Below are 16,467 nucleotides of genomic sequence, written 5' to 3'. Positions count from 1 at the left end.
CCACCTTCTTCCATACAATCCAGCTCATCTTATCATTGGAGAAAGCCCTTTTATGGGTGTTATCGCCTATGGAGGTGTGAGGGGCAGCGGCAAATAGAACCTTTTATGTTAGAACATTTTATGGACTTCGTTTTTACTGTCTGCTGCTGGCTTTAATTGAAATTTTTTGTTGTATACCGATTTAAGATACAGAACAAATACCAAATATAAGCATTAAAAGTATCTGGTTTTATATTTGTACTGTTGTAAGCCGCTTAGAATGCCCATTGGGAGATTAAGTGGGGTATAAATTAATAATAATAATAAGCCAGAATGGGATGAGTTTCAAGATGACCTAACCTAGAACTCCATATGTATCTGCTATGTGCCATAGTTGAACAGAAGAATATAAAAGAACTCTTCAACAGTGGTTCTGCAAGCCAAATTCTCATGGACGTTTAGGAAACAGAGAGACTGAAAAATTATGAATCCATATGTGCGTTGTGTGGTGTGTCTTTAAGAGCCAGGCAAGAAGTGGTATTCAAGGCCTTACAGTTTTAGTTTCACTACAGAGATCCTAGTACATGGTTGCGCCTGCTCTCCTCAGGACGAGAGTAACCTGAGTCACATTAGTGTTTAGTGTGTAGGCACTTTTGCTGACCTCTGGAAAGCTTGATTCCATCTTACTGAAAAGAAACATATCTTCTTATGGTGTATTGTATATCACAAAACTTCTGTAGTAGAATTCTGCTTCTACATGCAGAAGGGCACCTTTGGGTTCCATCCTGTTGTAGTTAATGAGATTTCTATCTCACTTACTAAAAATGCCCTTGAACACTACCATATAAATAGAAATTCATCCACCTAAGGAAACTAGTTACAGAAAAAGGACAGAGCTCCTCAACCTGTCTCTCAGAGGAATACAGAGACATTGTCACAAGAATACACAAGAAGATACTGAACCTACCAGAATTCTTTCTACACAAAAGATACAGGAACCAACTACAACCCAGAAATCCATTACAACTTTCACTACCTCATCCCCGTTATCTATGATAAAACAACAAGTTTTAGACTTTAGAAAATTCACTTCCATTAAGCTTTTAAAATGAGCCTCCTGGTCTGCATTTATTTAACACAAAACTTGTAGGAGCTACAAATGCACCAAGACATTTAAGAACGTGCCAATCAAAAATGCACATTCTCTCAATTCAACCTGAATTAAATTTCTCTAGTGAAATAAACTGTGGTTGTTATGAATACTTGAAACTCATAGCTAATTGAAACAGATTCTACAAACCAAGTCTAGCTTTGTAGCAGAGTGTTTTGAAGAGAAAAATCACTACAATTATTTCCAAAGCCATAAACACAGCAGCACAAAACTCAATTCTCACATAAAATTTATTACATGCAATTAAGGAGCTTGCTTTTTCTTTGGCCGGACCTCAACTGCTCAGCATTTTAATTTCCTATCACAAACAGAATGTCCATAATTCTATAATTAGTTGTGGAATCTTATGTTTTTCCCCCCTCCACGGACTACTAATTAGGCAATTTTAGCAGAACAATAACTGAAAGTATAGGGGGCAAGGAAGCTAGAAAAATTAATATTCATATTATGTTGTTGCTTGTACATCTTTCCAAATACAAGAGGCAAAAGAAAGACTTTAAAGTCAATGGCAGGATGCACTTATGATTTCACAGATGCTATCCTGCCTAGCAAGGAGCACACCCCTCAGTTACCAAGCGCAGAGGATAAAAAGACAAAGAATATTGTGCCCAAGTTTTTATGGAACATGGCATTTTTATATCAAATAGAGAACAAGAAAAGTGATTTATACTTATTTGTGATGTCAACTTCAAAGTCAACTGCATTTCCACAGTGCAATGGAGTCACATCTTACAAAGAGGTTAAGCTCCAAATTCAGCGCATAAAGAGATCATTCACATGTAGTCAAAACCTATTTTTAAACCAGAGATTTGCAACCTTTTTCATCTCGTGGCATACCACCAGAATTGTCAAGGTACACCAACAGGTTTTTTAAGGATATATTTTATTATTTTTAAAAAAGAGTACTAAGATTGTATTTAAACTTGAATAGCTAAAGTTTTAATGAATAACTTTTGATTAAATAAACTTTTACTCAAAACTTTAAAGTTCAGTAACTAAACTGTTATTTAAAAAAATAAATCAGTGAGAAATTTGTGCTTGGTGATGTTTCATGATGTCCCTTGTCTGAGGATGGATGGTTGACAAGCATACCCTCAAGTCCTCCTCCAGTGTTTGAAGCCTTGATCTATTCTTGCTCTTCATTGTGTTCATAGCAGAGAAACCGGCCTCACACAGATAAGATGCTGAGAAAGGAAGAAGTGCTTTAATTGCCATCATTGTGATCATGGGGTATTCCTCTCAGAGAGACAACCATTGAGAAACACCAAGGACATCCAGGAAACCGGTAATGGGCAATATCCTGCTCTGGGCCAGGATATCTTAGAGATCGCCTACTTCTGTACAATCCGGCTCTTAGGTCATCAGAAAAGGCCTTTTTACAAGTGCCGCCGCCTAGGGAGGTACGTGGGGCGGTGGCAAGAAATAGGGCCTTCTCAGTAGTGGCACCAATGTTATGGAACTCCCTTCCCCTTGACTTAAGAACGGCTCCCTCTCTTGAGACTTTTCGGCGAGGCCTGAAGACCCTTCTGTTTAAACAAGCCTTCTGAGCTCATGGCCTTTTTAACATCTTTTCTACATCTTTTAATATTTTTTACAGGCCCAATTCTTTTATGATCTGCTGCTCTATGCTCCTTTTACCTGATTTCTTATCTGATTACTGTTTTTATGATATCTGTTAATATGTTAATGTTTTTATCTGTTTTTTAATATTATGTTTAAATCTGCTTTTAACCTGTTGTAAGCCGCCTTGGGTCCCTTTGGGGAGAAGGGTGGGGTATAAATAAAGTTATTATTTATTATTATTATTTTTATCCTTGTAAGTATGGGTCATTCAAAAACAAAGGAAAACGGAGAACAAGTTTTAGAAGCCAGATGGCAAAGTAGTCAGAATGGTAGCAGAGCAATAAGCAAAAGGGTTAACTTGCTCTTTAAATGCTGAGTGATGTGGCAGGCAGAAGTCCCAGCAGGGACCTTGAAAGTTAGATAGTGGATTAGAAGGAATGTATCACAAGTGTGAGAAATCAGCTAGAGGAGAAGGAGATGAGGTGGATGTGACATAAGTTCTGATTGAACAACAACTTGGGGTGACATGACTTAGCATATTTGCAATTGAATAATTGGTTCTTGATACTTCGTGGGTCCCTGGGATATTTCCCATAATTGTATGCTAAAAAAGTCTAGTCTTTGCTACTGAGCCTTTCATTTGCCACACAAAGTGGTGCAGGAATGAGCATCCATTTGCCAAGGTAAAATTAGACAGGTAGTTAGTTCTTAGCATTCAAAGTCAGTGTAGATCAAGGTAGTTTTGTTGTTTGCTGAATGCGTACTGATCCCAAGAACCATTTTCCATTTCTCTCCTGCTCTTTACCTGAGTAAAGGTAACTAACTTTCTGTAATAAACTTTTCTCCTTTGAATGTATGTGTGTCAGCAATCTGGTATAAGGTTGCTCAGAAGGAAACCTCTGGGGTGCAAGCACTGGCGGTGGGTAATTGAGGCTGAGCGTGGGCGGCCTACCCCACAAGAGTAGGGCAAGAGCCCTTAAGGCACGGAGTGGCACTGCCAGGGTCAAAGAATTTCCGTACATTGGAACTAAATCTCTTTTCCCTTCCCTTTGAGATCTGGTTGAGACAATTGTTGGGTATCTAAACAAAAAGTCTTGTATTTCTCAGACTATATAATCCTATATCTAATCCTGCCTATATAATCTAGAATACAGCTGAAAGTAAAGAACACCATCTGCAAGATGCTCACAGCTCATGGGAAAAGTTCTCTCTACTGCAACTGAAGCCATAACTCACTCTAAATTTGAAAGAGACTATCTCTATGCCTCTCCCACCTCCCTAGTGCAATATCAGTATACTGTTTCAGGAATTTGTAGCAACTTCTTCATTTCAATTCTACCAGCAAGGTGTAATTTCTCGTGATGAGATGACTTAGCATGGGACGTGAAAGACAAGCTGTGGTTCAAAACAGAAAAATGCCATCACTGGAAACAAATAGACACCTATCACTCCTTGCTAAAAGCACATCATTGGGCAGAACCACTTATAGGGCTAACAGAGATTAACCTTTTACTACGCTAACAATTCTGATAGTGAGTATTGAACAGCTAGACCATTTCTCAGAGTGTTACATAGTTCAGCTAATCTGGAGTCCAGCATAATAATTTAGATAAGTGCTTCAACAAGCAGCAAGCTGTTAATTTTGATTTAAAAAAAAAAAAAAAAAAAGGTTTCCTGCTTTTCCACTACTTGACATTGTCCTTCAGTGTTGATATGCAAAATAAGGCTTCTCATTCCTGTTCAACCACTCTCCTTCTGTGCTTATAGCAGTTCTAATTCTGTATCAATTAAACTTAATTAAACCAATTCCTGTATAAATGTACACACAAGGCAATTTGCTGAACAAACAGCTTGACAAATATTGTCATTGAAAAGCCTTAACACACACATCAAGCCCCCTAATTGGTAAAGACAAGTTTTAAATTACTGCAAGACCTTCTTTCCCTCTCCTCCAGAAGAGGAGGAATGACTAGATGTCCTCCTTCAGACTAGTCCTTCCCACTGCAAAATAAAACTAGGGAAACAGATGGCAGGAGACTTGTACAAAGTGGCACACCTTGCATTTATGAAAAAGTATGGAACTGAGCAATAGAAGAGGCTTCTCTCTCAATCTCAACTATGCACTAGAGCTTGTGCTGGGTTGTAGCAAATCAACAGCCATTACCCTGATCATTAGAGCTTTATAGGTCAAAATGCTGAAGTATCACCTTCTCCCATAGGAAACTACATATTCCTTATGATTTTCCAAAGCCCCATTTCAGCTGCCCCTTAGGGAATGTATGGGACTGACTCACCCCTCCAGATTGCACAGTACAATGTTAGTAGCTTCCCTTAAAGCAGCAGGACCATATACAATGCTGGAGAGCCTGGAGCAAGTCAAGTAATATTTTGATTTCTTTATTTACAAAAAAACTCAAATCTATTTCCCATGATGAGGTGTGTGTAAAGGGCGTGCTTGTCTTCATTAAATATTAAGCGTGGCATTAACATCCACATTGATGTAAGGTAGGTGCAAGGAGTTTGACAATTGCAACTTGTTTCTAAATGTGTTTTTTACTTCTATTGTTGCCAAAAATCCAACTTCACAGACTTAGGAAGATGAGAAAGGGAGCAACACTTTCAAAGCTTCAGTTGCAATAGCTGGAAATCTTTCTTGACACAGAACTGTGCCTTATTTTCAAGTATGAAAACCATTAGTGCCATCCTGCTATAGCAGCAGCCTCCCGCCCAGCCTCATACAGCCAGGCCTCGAAGGCTGATGGATCTAAATGGATTCCTGAGGGCTCTGGGGGATTTTCCTGTTGCCAGAGCTGGAGACCCACCCGGCGCTCTGGTCGATCTCTGGAATACGAAGATGGCCAGGGCCCTGGATGAGATCGCTCCCGAGTGTCCTCTGCCCAGTCGCAGAGTCAGAGCGGCTCCTTGGTTTTCTGAGGAGCTGCGGATGATGAAGCAGCAGGGCAGACATCTAGAGCGTCAGTGGCGAAAGACTCGTACCGAATCTGACCATACACGGGCTAGGGCCCAGTTGAGAGCGTACTCTAAGGCGGTGGTGGCAGCTAAAAGGCACACCTCTCTGCCACCATTGGTGGCAAATCCTTGTCTCATTTACCTTTAAACACATTATATGTATTAATATTATATAAAAATAGCAATGTAAAGCATGTTTTACGCAGAGTACAAAGAACCCGCCCCCTGGTGTGCAACCGAACGCGGGGGGCTTAACCTGTTGATGACTGGCGGTCGTCAGTGGAGAGAAGGACGGGAGACACTGTCGCTTTGCACAGTCGATTTACTTGAGTCAGACATTTGACATTCATGGGGCCTGTTACGTCACAGGCCCTTTTGGCTTACATAGGTTTGTGCCGTCAGCGCACATTTGGATCGCTCCCCGACCCTTCCCAACCCCTCGAGGTTCCAGGCAGAGCTCCCTGGCAGGTGCCTGATGCCCTGGGATATGGGTTCCCCAGGGGTTGGTCACCTGCTGCACTGGTGTTCGGGGTCAGCCCAGATGTCCTCAGGAGGATCCCAGGTACCTCAGTGTTTGGACCTCGATCAGCTGGCCAGCATTGGGCGGAGTTTGCTGAGAGTCCGCAGGCCTGCAGCCCTGCTTCTCCTGGGGTCACCCCAGGGACCCAGGAAGCCCAGGAGGGTCCTGGTCCTGGGGGCTCCCAGTCCCGATTCGTTCCCTCAAGGACCAGGGCAGCCAAGACCCCTTTCAGGTGATGGACTGGCATCATAAGGCTGGGGTTGCCTTATAAGGCTCTGGCTGTCCCTCTGGTGCTGCTGCTGCCTGGAGAGGAGTGACCTCTCCCTAGGCCGCCCAGGCTTCTTGTGAAGACTGTCGCTGGCTTAGCCAGCCCCATGGCTGTTTCAGGTTCCTAGGAGGCCATGGGCCCTACTCCCAGGGAAATGCCCTGCCTGGGGGCCCAGTCCTGGCACTACTTGTGACTTACCCCGAGGAGGCCCCTACCCATGAAGAGACCCCCGCTCCTGAGGAGACCCCGGGGGAGGGGCTGGGCCCAGGCAACATGTATTAATAGAGAAATTGACCACAAGGGCTAGAATTTTGAGAGGTGAAATAAAAGGAGATAATTCTATAAAAATTTGGTTCCCCTTGTTGACCTTGGATATGGAAATAGATACTGAGATAATCTGTAGGGGAAATTTATTTACATATTGGTCTTCTGCTTATTATATGCATAAAAATATATATATGGGGTGTACCTTATTTTGGAACAGTGTTTGGAAAGAGTGAAATATGGATATTGTTCTTGAATAGATAGAAAGGATGGAAGGTAAGTATCTGATTGTACTTACTGTTATGGATTGTTATTGTCTAATAATTTAAAAAACCCTAAGTTAGATGTCCCACTTTTTAGTGTATGCCGATGACATGGTATTGTTAATCGTGCACAGGTTGGTTTTGAGATGTATTGATTATTTGGAAGATAATAACTTACAACTAAATTTCAGAAAAATCAAAAATAGTGATATTTGGTAATTCCTGGAAACCTTATTCAAGGTTATTTAAGGGGCAGAGGATACAGCAAGTCAAAGAATTTACGTATTTAGGCTTATGTTTTCATTTTAGACACAAATGGACTTCTCACCCTTCTGCTGCAATACAATCAGCCTATCCATTTGTTCAGGCCATAATTCGTTTCTTTTTTACTTGGGGGAACTCTTATGCCTGTAGCTTTACAGGTCTTTAATATTAAAGTGATATCACAACTTCTCTATGGTATCCCTATTTGGATAACAGATACAGTCCTCTTTTTTAATATAAAATTTGTGGAGTACCTCACTGTGGGCACAATCCTTCAAAGATTGATCTGATGCTTGTTGCAGGGGTAAGGTGGAGAGAGAGAGAGAGCAGCATTTAACAGGAGGCAGAGCATTTAAAAAAATCATATGTGGAATTTGATAGGGCAGGTTCTGCCCCATACTACCCACTAAAATTGGATAGCAGATAATCCCACTTCTTTTTCAAATAAATGGTATGTTTCTGGTTTCTTGAAATGATGCAAACATGGTGTCTATGCATATGAACCCAGCTCCTCTGTATGGTGTTTGAAAGAGGTTTTCAAAAAGGAGGGGGGAGGGAAGATGAATCTGAACACCCCAGGAAGGAGCATTGTATTGCCTGATTTACCATGGTAGATAGATCTGGCATTATGCCCATCTCTTGGAGGCAGTCAATAGTTGTCCTGATTTTTAAAAAGGGGAACAAAAATCAGCTGGTCAATTACCAACCAATTAGTTTATTGTCAAATATTGGAAAAATGTATGTAAAACCCCTCCTGAAAAAACTACTCACATGGCTTGATAAAAACATTATCGGCCCCGAGCAAGGAGGCTTCAGGCCAGGAAACTCCATCGTGTGTAACTGCCTGGTTTTATCTCAGTCCCGGCTCGTTCTCTCAAGGACCAGGGCAGTCAAGTTCCCTTTCAGGTCATAGACCGGTAGAATAAGGCCGGGGTTGCTACCCCCTCTGGCCTTTCCTCTGGCACTGTTGCTGCCTGGGGAGGAGTGACCTCTCCCTAGGCTGCCCAGGCTGCTTATGAAGCCTGTGTCTGGCCTAGCTGGCCCCACCCCTTCCAGCCACATGGCTGTTGGGTTAGCATGGGCCAGGACACACCTGCTGGACAGACCTGGCCAAGGACATCCCAGAGTCAGATCAATCTGCCTGGAAGAAGCAGAGGGGGAGGCCAGGTCCACCTGCCAAGTTGACCTAGGCTCCAGGCTCATCCACCAGCCCAGACCTACCTGCCTGGTTCACCCAGGCCTAAACTGAGTGCAATGCACATACCCCCCAAACACTAACAGTGGAGGAGCCCCTGTCCCAGTTAACACAAGCATACCTCCGTTTGCACAAGTACAACACATGCCCCCGTTTGCACCCCCCCCGCCAACCCTAGCGCTGTTGCCAAGGCTCACCAGCCCCCCTGACTAGCCACGACCAAGACAGTTCAGTCAGGTGCCGCTATGGCACAGATATGGCATGGCAACGGTGCAGCCATGGCGCCCAAGTGCCTGGCAGCATGATGATATCAGCAATGAGCAATGGGATCGTATTAGGGTGTGGAAAATTGCTGCCATGCACACTCACCACCAGCCCTGGTCTCCAGCAGCCACAGGAGCCCTTGTCAGGGCAGTGGGCAACCACTCATAGCTGCCCATCCTGATGGGAAGCACCATAGCCCCTGTGGAATCTGGAAGAACTGGCGAGGAGGTAGGCTGTGGTGTCAGCAGTGGCCCCTTTAAGGGTAAGGCCTGGGTATCCAGCAGAGCGTGCTGCACAGCTGCAGCCACTGGAAGGCAATAGGGCCCTCAGGGATATAAGGAGTACCAGAGGCAGAAAGGGTTTGTGGGTTTTGAAGGAATGCAGGTTGGAGGTAGGAGAGGAGACTGACTTGGCTTATTGAATTTGGAATCTGACTGTGGATTGTGACTGGACTTTGGCTTTGGACTTGGATACCCTGACAGATTTGACTGACCTACCTGGAACCTGACCTTGGACTGTAACTTGGCTTCTTGGCTCTGGACTCTGATTTGACAACTCTGATTGATGGGACTGATTTACTTGGCATCTGTGGACTGGAACTGGACTCTGACCTTTGCTTGTTGCACAAAGGGGACTGATCAGCCTTAAGCGGGCACGAGGTCCAGTGGATTGGGATTTGGCAGAACAGCCCCCAACAGGGAGGCCTGGGGCCATGGGTGCCCATGGACTGAGGCGCAACAACAACAACAACAGTATTTATATACCGCTTTTCAACAAAAGTTCACAAAGCGGTTTACAGAGAAAATCAAATATCTAATGGCTCCCTGTCCCAAAAGGGCTCACAGTCTAAAAAGATGCAAAGGAATACCAGCAGACAGCCACTAGAACAGACAGTGCTGGGGTGAGGTGGGCCAGTTACTCTCCCCCTGCTAAATAAAAGAGGAGCACCCACTTGAAAAAGTGCCTCTTACCCAGTTAGGTGCAGGGCCAGTCAGCTTCAGGGGACGTGGAAGGCCCTCAAGGTGGCCTTCCATACCGAGCGGGCTTACCAGGCCACCCACTGTACCCCCAGCCAGCACCCCTCCCCAGGGATTTGTGGGACCTTTGGAACCATGCAGTCTGCCCACAGTACCGTGACCACTGGCACATAGGTGAGTGCTGGGGAGGGGGTGGGCCTGACAGACAGCCAGGGCATGGTTGGAGCTCCTAGGCAGGGTCACCGAGTCCAGAGTGACCAGATGTCCTAACTGCAAACTTGAAGAGGGCATCCCAGAAAGGGGGACATCCAGAGACAATACAAGACATGACAAAAGGGAAGCCAAAACCAGTTGTATATTGCTGTCATGCAGTTAATGTAAATGCTACATGACTGTAAAGCAAAGTAACAGAGCATCATTCAATACATGTAATCCATCAACTACATGAAGGGCATGCACTATATGAAAGGGTCTACTTACAGGGAAAGAAGGGCTCATGTTCTTTTCTAGGACATATGGCAAAAAAAAAAAGAGTGTATGTCCTGGAAAAGGAGGACAATCAGTCACTGCGTGTGAGGCCAGTCCCTGGAATCAGGTGGTGGGAGGGGTGGGAGAGACATGATGAGGGGCTGGACACAAGAACACTGCATCTCATTCTGTCTGGGGGATTGTTGCTTGTACAACATTAATAAATCCTGGTTTCTGTCTTTTCATGCTTGCATATCTGAAAAATATCCTTGCCCTTTTGGCAATGCAACCCCTTAGCCAGGTCTGGAAGAATTTAGGTTTGACCCTGTAGGATGGCAGGGGATTCTTGACACTTGGCAAGGAACTCCTTGCCACAGGATGTGCTGACGGCATCTGGCCTGGATGCCTTTAAAAGGGAATTGGACACGTTTCTGGAGGAAAAATCCATTACGGGTTACAAGTCATGATGTGTATGTGCAACCTCCTGATTTTAGAAATGGGCTATTTCAGAATGCCAGATGCAAAGGAGGGCACCAGGATGCAGGTCTCTTATCTGGTGTGCTCCCTGGGCATTTGGTGGGCCGCTGTGAGATACAGGAAGCTGGACTAGATGGGCCTATGGCCTGATCCAGTGGGGCTGTTCTTATGTCCTTATATACTACAAATTCCATTGGGCACATTTCTGGGGCTAGATTTTTCCAATATTTGTGCCAAATTTTCAGAATTGCTCTCCTTATTTCATTTTGATTCTCCATTTGCTACCAATTTTTCTGTAACCGTATCCATGACTAACAGAATTTCTATCCCCATGTGTTTAATTCCTCAAGCAGATGTCCCTTGTTCCAAATCTGACCATTGTAACATAGCTACCAATATAGTAGTGTGATAATATTTACTTATATTCAGAACATCCAGTTATTAGTTCCTGTGCAGTCTTCTGCTTTATTCTGTTTTTTGTCATTCCAAATGAACTTCATAAATAAGCTCTGTATGCTATCACATATTTTTTTCTGGTATCCACAATGAGGTGGGTAAATGCTGGTGCCCTCACCCATAACGAGCTTCCCACCTAACATCCTGAACCAGCACCCTAGCCAGGATGCCCAAGTGGAGATTCTGCTCCCACAGGGTCACCACCAGCACCTGCTCCTGCAGCTCCACACCCTCCTGGCCCACTGCCAAAGCAACCATAATGTCCTCCCAATGCAGCTCCATGTGGTCAACAGCTTCCACAACCCAGAACCACTAAAAGCTGGGCCTGGCCTTCAGGGGCTACATTAGTTGCCCGCTACTACAGCTGGCCACACCCTATGTCCAGAGTGGTGTTAGCTTTGACTTTATAGCTTGAGACCAGAGTATTTGAGAGACCCCTACCTTCCATATAATCTGACCTATCCTAGGATTCAGAAAGGCCCTTTTAACCATGCCAGTATTGATGGAGGTGAGGGGGATGGCGATGCCACAATTGTTGAATTGCCTCCCCTTGAAATCAACAGCTCTTTTGGCAAGGCCCAAGACCTTTTTATTCAGGATGGTGTTTGATGGCTGACACTGTCTGACGTAAAATACCATTTCTATTGTTTTTTCTGCGATCCACTGGGGTTTTTCTTACTTTTATCATTTTAACTGTTTTTAAATGTTTTATAATTGTTATGTTCTAAACTTTGTAAGCTGCCTCTATTGCCCTTACCAGGAGAAAGACAGGGTAGAAATTCTCAACAACAACAACAAAAATCTTGAGAGCTGCTGGAGAACAGGAGACATTGTCGAGAACTTGAAAGGCAGCAGTGGTTGTAAGTTTTCTAGCAGCTGGGTATGTCTCCTTTCTCTGGGACATTTTTATTTTGGTGCCAAGAGGATGGCTCAGAGAGAAGAGACAAGGTTTGCTACCACAACTGTGACTAAACGATAAGGAGATAAGAAGCGTCAAGGTCCTGCTTTTCCTTCACATTGTGAGACTAGAAACGTGGGTGCCAGATGTGCAGAAAAAGTATTATGTAATATTGCATCATTCAATTTTTGATTGGCTAGAAAAGGATATAGAAAAAGGGATGACACCACACCAGGTTGCTGTTTGCCATACAGACTCCCCAGGGACCTCCAACTTCATCCTCCTACTGATCTTATCCTCTAAGGACACTTTTCCCATGGCTCTTAACCCAGGGGATCACACCTGGAAGATGGAGAACACTTCTCAGCAGGCTTCATGACCCAGCATCCAGACCACTCTCCCTCCATACCATTTAACTAGGGGGAGAGGAGAGCAGAATAATAGCTACAGCAGCCAGCTCTGCTGGATGATTGAACAAATAGGCCCATCTCAGAAGGTGGGCCTTGCTGGGAGAGCAGGTATTTCTCGTCAGGAAGGAGTTTGGGTGAGGGGTGCCACAATTGAGAGTGACGGGACATAGAAGATACAGATGTGGGGTCAGACAGGCTATTCCATCATAGACAGATTGTCTACCCAACCCAACCCTCTGAAAATGGGTGGTCGTGGAAGTAACTCCCTGAATCTGATGCTGTTACTTTTGAACAGCAGGTAATAATAAAACCCACATCATCTGGGACTTAATCCCATATGAGGCCAACCTTTTTTTGGTTCTGCTTCACAGCAGCTCTGACTGTTCAGCTAGCTGCCTGCCTGCCTGCCTGCCTGCAGGGAAGGCTGGGCTGTGCTCCATTCCATCGCCTTCCCAGCGCTCCAGCAGCCCGGCCCGGAGAAGCCTGAGCAGAGCACCTCCCCCCGGCTGGCGGCCCTGGAACAACAACCCTGCCAAGTCCCAGGTGGCAATCAGGGTCCATCTTGTTTAGCGAGTCATCTGAGCAGCATTTGGTGGCCTCTCTCTCCCTCCTGCTTGCCATTCACCTCCTGGAGCCTGGATCCTCCTAAGCTATGCATCCATTGCTGGAACCACTGTGAGCAACAAGTACAGCGGACAGGTCAAGTTGGAGCCTTTGTTACTTTGTGTGTCTCTTCTATGCTTAACCTTTTGGGAACTTGTGTTCTCCTTAGGTAGTGTTGTTCTAAAAAAAGCAAGTTCTTGACTGATTGTGGGAATACAAAGCTATTCTAGAGCCTTCAGTCCAGAAGCCTTAAATTAAGCTTGGTGAAACTGGGGAATGAAGGTGTCTATTTAAAAGGGGCTTTGGCTCCCTGCAAAAGACATAAACTATGCAGTCAGACAGCCAGAAGCAGGGTGGTGGCTATCTAGCGTTTTGCACTGAGCGCCACATGTATGACTATATACTTCTAGGGTATAAGTCATGGGTGTGTCTTCATTTCAAGGAGCTCCAGGGTCTCAGGGAACAGTTCTGCTCCCTTGAAGCCTTGGTGGCTGACCTGGAAAAGCAGAGGCAGGTAGAAAGGGACCACAAAGTGACCTCCAGGGACGTGCAGGCTTTGTCCCACCCTCAGGCAGGCAGCTCACCAGCTACCAGGGTAGGAAGTCACAGGGCTAGAGGACGTCACTCTGGGGAGGAGGGAAATGATCCCCTAGGGAGGACCCCTTCTTCAGGGGACAGACCTGCACAAAGGATATTCCTTGGCAGGAGCAGAGTTGGGGGCTTCTTGTAGTGGGCAATTCGATTATCAGGAATATAGAGAGGGGGTTTGCAATGGATGTGAGGACCACATGGCAACTTGCCTGCCTGGTGCAAAGGTTGCAGACATCACTTCTCATCTAGACAGGCTGGTAGATAGTGCTGGGGAGGAGGTAGCAGTTGTGGTGCATGTCACCACCAATGACGTGGGGAAATGTAGCCAGGAGGTCCTGGAAGCCAAATTTAGACTATTGGGTAGGAAGCTTAAAGCCAGGACCCCAAAGGTAGTGTTCTCAGAAATGCTGCCTATTCCATGCGCAGGGCCAGCTAGGCAGGCGGAGATCAGGGGTCTCAATGCATGAATGAGACAGTGGTGTCGGGAGGAGGGGTTTAGATTTGTCAGGCACTGGGGAAGGTTTTGGGATAAGTGGGGCCTGTACAAGAGATGGGCTTCACTTGAACCAAAATGGAACCAGACTGCTGGTGCTTAATATTTAAAAGGTGGCAGAGCAGCTTTTCAACTGACCCCTGGGGGAAAGCCGACAGGAGCCAAGGGGCATCTGGTTCGGGACTCCTCATCCCTATGACATGAGGATGGGAAGGTTAGAGAACAACAAGGCAGGGACAGAGTAGGAATTGGGAGTGCAAGCATGATGGGATGTGATAGCTCATCCAGCAAAACAAGAGACTGCAAGGATAAAGAAGCGAATAAGCAGCCCACCTTGGGGAATTTTGTATACAAGTGCTTTTCTGCTAATGCCCAAAGTCTCCGAGCAAAGATGGGAGATCCAGAATGTTTGGTGACTCATTTTGGAGGGTTTTGTTTTGCATGGCTGTTCATGTGCCTTCTGGTTTAGATAAAATGCCTTTTTTCAGAGTTTTTAATTGGGGTTGGCATTTCTATGTGGAATGTTGATATCAGAAATCAAGACCTGCTCACACAGTTAATCTTAATTATTCATTTGAAAGATTCATTGTTGCAGGCCTTTAAGAAAAGGCAGGACAAGAGACCCTTACCGATTCCCAAATGGTAGGTAAAAAAATCTGAATAGTCTGAAATTTCATGTTTTTAAAAACGTAATCCACACCCTCTCTCAGTCCCAGCCTGGCTTGACAGATCCATGCCTGAAGAGACAGGACCTTCAAGCTTTCTCCAGGTAATTCCCACTAATTTAAAGCAGAAAAGCCCCTTTTCTGTTTCTGCAAAATGCTGAGGAACTCTTGCGTTTTTGTTCTAGACCTCCTGCTGCAAAGGACACCTAGATGCACACTGGTTTTTGGTAAGGATATTTTATAATACTGGCATATGTGCCCACAAGTCCTGGCTAATCAGTTTTCTAAAAACACAATGCTTTTTTCCCCCTTTCAGGAAGAGCCTCATCCCCCAAATCTGGATCCTTAGGAACTTATACCCTTGATCTTTTTTTTTTTTTTCACTCTTCATCCAGGCAATAAATTTTTTTTCCAGTGGATGGTTCCAGAATGGGGGGACTGAGAACATCCTCCAGCTGGACTCCTCAGAGAGGCAAGCACGTCCCCTTTTGTAACGTTTTTTCTTACCTGCTCCTAGTTGTTTTTTTGTGTTTTTTTTAAGTTATTTTTAACATTCTCCTTTTCCAGCAAGCAGCAACTCTCACAATTCAGGCCAAATGCAGCACTAGGCCCAGAACAACATAAAGAACAACAATTCAAACAACTGCACCCTTCAAAGAGGCAAGCATATTCCCTTTTAAAGCTGTTCCCCGTTTTTTGCAGGCATCCAGTAAAAAAAGTTAATGTTTAATGTTCTCCTTTCCCAACAGGCAGCAACCCTCAAGAGCATGGTGCAACACAGGGTGACAACAGAGAACCCCCATATAAAAAGCAGACCCCCAACATCAAAGTTACCACATGTGGAAGTGGTGTCTATGCTCACAGATTGTAAAAATACCATTCAGGAAAAGATCTCTCATCTCTGGTTATGAGAAAAAAAATGGGTAAATTTAATTCAGATCTGATCGTGTATTGGTGTAAATTCTTTGAAGCAACTCTTGAGAAAGCAGAACTTGTGTCTTTTCAAGAGGATATTAAAATTTCCACATTTACTCAGAGTCCACATCTACCGGGGGAAGGAGGGGGTCTGGATCAAGTTGGGGCAGGAATTCAGCACACACCCAGAAATGAGGCTATTTAGTCTGATGGTTGCGCTTCTTTTGCTGCAGAGGCCCCACATTCACCTGCTTCAGTCGTGTCTGAAGTCTGGGAGCTCCCAGACCCCACTGCTTCAGCATTGTCTCATGGCTATAATGACTTTGAAGCAGAGTTCCAAGACCCACCCACGCACCCCACCCCCAGATGCACAGGTATCACATGACTGCTGTAGACTGCTCAGACACATGTAAATGCTTCTGCATTGTCTCATAGTTGTGATTCTTCTGTTGCAGAGCATCACAAGAGTCTGGGGATGGTTATGATTCTGAAACAGAGGCCCCTGCATCACCTGACTCTAAAGCAGCAGTCCCCGAGTCTTATCTTGAAAGCTTGAACCAATGGGGAGTGGCAGGCTCCCCATCTCCCAGTTTTCCAAAATTTCCAATTCTCCTTCTGGTTTTGAAAGTTGGAGCAACTCAATCATCCCCTGCTGGTGCAAGAAGCTATTAACAATTCCATCCAAGAACTTCTGGATTGGATAAATGGCCAGCTACAAGATGGTGATTTAGTTCAAATGCACCTAGATCGGGGGGGGGGGGCGGCAAAATGATCTACTTTTCTGTGAGAAGGC

At 44.8% G+C, this 16,467-nt stretch overlaps 1 pseudogene; it reads left to right on the top strand.

Annotated features, from left to right (window-relative positions):
• The window catches only part of LOC136645985 (interferon-inducible GTPase 5-like), a 105,710-nt pseudogene that overhangs the window by 50,291 nt on the left and 38,952 nt on the right, over nt 1-16,467 (top strand).

This window comes from Tiliqua scincoides, chromosome 1 (assembly GCF_035046505.1).
Source record: "Tiliqua scincoides isolate rTilSci1 chromosome 1, rTilSci1.hap2, whole genome shotgun sequence".
NCBI classification, from domain to species: Eukaryota; Metazoa; Chordata; class Lepidosauria; order Squamata; family Scincidae; genus Tiliqua; species Tiliqua scincoides.
Note: the sequence above shows the minus strand (reverse complement) of the source record. Positions and strands in the feature narration are given on the sequence as shown.